The 2,500-nt window shown below is 77.7% G+C and overlaps 1 non-coding gene across 1 annotated transcript; it reads left to right on the forward strand.

Moving 5' to 3' along the window:
• Positions 1-1,473: 1,473 nt before the first annotated feature.
• On the forward strand, positions 1,474-1,626 carry LOC138063132 (5.8S ribosomal RNA). The gene has a single exon (XR_011136725.1). It is a non-coding gene; the product is annotated as a 5.8S ribosomal RNA (ribosomal RNA).
• Positions 1,627-2,500: the final 874 nt, after the last annotated feature.

A 2,500-nucleotide genomic window follows, 5' to 3' on the forward strand; every position in this document is an offset into this window, starting at 1 on the left:
GACCCACCCGTGTGGTCCCGTGTGCCAGCGTGCTCCTCCCGGGCGCTGCGCTGCGCGTGCCGCACCGGCCGTGCCCTGCCGGCCTTCCACGCTTCCTCCTCCCCTCCCTTCCCCCCCCCCCCACACCGCTCCAGCCGCCCCACGCCGTGCCGTGTGGGGGCCGCGCTGCGAGTCGGCCGGGCCGGGGGCGGCGGGGGGCGGCGGGGGGGGGGGGCGCGCTGGGAGGAAGGAGGAGGGCCTCCGGCCACCGCGGCCGCCGGTAGCGGCCCCCCCGGGTAGGGATGGCCATGGGCCCCGGGCTCCGGGCCCGAGGGTTCTCGGTCGGAGAGCCGGGCGGGGGTTTAAAGACTCGGGCGGCCCGATGCGACCCGGGGGGCAGCCGGGCGTGCTGCCGGAGGGGCCGGGGGGTCGGCGCGCGCGGGCGCCGCACCCCCCCATGCCCGCCGGCGCGGCCCGTGCATGCCCCGCGGGCAGCCGGGACGGAGAGGGGTACCCTGCCCCCTCTCTCCGCGGTCTGGTCTCGGCGGAGAGACGCCGCGCGGTCGGCTTGCGCCGGCCTGCCTCGAACGCGCGACCCCGGCGCGAGCGCGTGCTCGCCGCCGGGACGGCGAGCCCCCACCGCGGGTGGTGCGGACGCCGAGCCCCAGCGCATCCCTTCTCCTCCCTGGCCGGTGCTCTCAGTCTCCCGCCGTGGCCGTCGGCGGCACCCTTCCTTCCCTCCCCCCCCGCCCTGCCCCGGCACTCCGCCATCCGGCGCGCCTGCCTCGCTCTGCCCGACCCGGCTTCGCTGGGCGGCAGGCGGGCGGCGGGCGGGCGGGCGGGGGCGGCCCCTCCCGGTCTCCGCGTGGAGGCGGGGAGAGCGGGCGCCGTTCCCCGTCCGTCCCGCCTCGCCCGTCTGCCTGCCGCCAGGCGTCTGCCCGCGGAAGGGACGGGCGAGTGCGTGGCGTCGCTCGGGAGGCTGCGTGTGTGCAGGCGGGTGTTGGGTGCCGTCTCCGGGGCGGCGGAGCTGGAGGCCGGTGAGGCGAGCGAAGGAGCTCGGAAGCGTGCGGCTGGCGGGTCGCGGGCGCGCGGGCAGCGGGTGGCGCCGCTCCCAGCGGCGGCCGGGCTCCGACGCCGGGGCTCCGCGGGGACCCACACCCCGGTCCCTGAGGCAGGTGGCGCGGCTGGCGCGCCGCTCCCTGCTGGGCCAGGCCGAGCCGGGCGCCTGGGCCGGACTCGAAGCGAGAAAGGGGTTGTCCCAGGTCGGGAGCGAGGGCTCCCCGCCCCTCTCGTTCGGGTCTGTTCTCCCCCCCCCCCCCCTTTTTTTTTCCCTCTGTGCTTGTACGGTCAGTGAGGCGTGCCCTCTCTCTCCGCTGTCCCTTGCTCAGCAGCCGGCGTCGGCGTGAGGAGGGAGGCAGAGCGGATGGGGGCCCTCAGGGGGCTGCGAAAGCTGCCCGGTCCCCCCGCGCGCGCGGTGGGGACCGAAACCGAGACAACTCTTAGCGGTGGATCACTCGGCTCGTGCGTCGATGAAGAACGCAGCTAGCTGCGAGAATTAATGTGAATTGCAGGACACATTGATCATCGACACTTCGAACGCACTTGCGGCCCCGGGTTCCTCCCGGGGCTACGCCTGTCTGAGCGTCGCTTGACGGTCAATCGTCACCCCCATTGCCGCGTTGGCGCAGCGGTGTGCCGCCCCTCGGGGGGGGGCCGGGGGGGGCGGCGGCGGCGGCGAGTCGGTGGGGGGGCGGCGGCGGCGGTGAGTCGGCGGCGGCGGCGGAGCCGGGACCACCGGTGCGTGCACCGGTGGCCCCGGTCTTCCGGCTGGCCTGCCTGCCCGGCTCCGGCCGACCGTCCGCCTCCACCGTCCGCGGCCGGCGTGCCTTGCCCTGCCCTCCCTCCCCTCCGAGCCCGGTGGCCACCGCTGCCCTGCGCGGTGTGTGCGGTGTGGCGCGGCTGGGGCGCCTCGCAGGCCCGCGCCGCCGGGGAGAGGGGGTGCCTCTCCTCCCCGTGTGGGCCCGGGCCTTCGTCCCCCTAAGTGCAGACTCGGGAAACCCCCGCTCCCGGAGCGCCCGCTGTGCGGAGTTCGTCCCGCCGGGCCCCCAGGTTCGGTCGGTCGCGGTGGCCCGGCACCTGCCGCCGCCGCCCGCCGCCACCGCCAGTGCCCGCCGTACGACGGCTCTCCTCCACCACTCTCCCGGTGGTGCGCTGGTCCCCCGTTCCCCTCCGGCGGGGGGGACGGCCGGCTGCCTTTCTTCCCCTCCCCTTGCCCTCTCCCTGCCCCGACTGCTGCCGCTTCGGCGCCCGCCGAGCCCCCTCTGCCCCCCCCCGCGGCGCACCCGCGTCCGTAGTGCGTGCCGAGCCACTTCCACCCGCCGGCTGGCGTCAGCCGCGGCGTTGCGTTGAGGCCGGCAGCGACGGCGCGCGGGTGTCTCCGCGGGGCGGTGGTGTGGGGCAAGCGCGGGCGGCGCCGTTCGGTGGCGAGACGGGGGAGGGGGGGGGGCAGAAAGGGGGGGGG

Source organism: Struthio camelus, chromosome 31 (genome assembly GCF_040807025.1).
Source record: "Struthio camelus isolate bStrCam1 chromosome 31, bStrCam1.hap1, whole genome shotgun sequence".
Taxonomy (NCBI): Eukaryota; Metazoa; Chordata; class Aves; order Struthioniformes; family Struthionidae; genus Struthio; species Struthio camelus.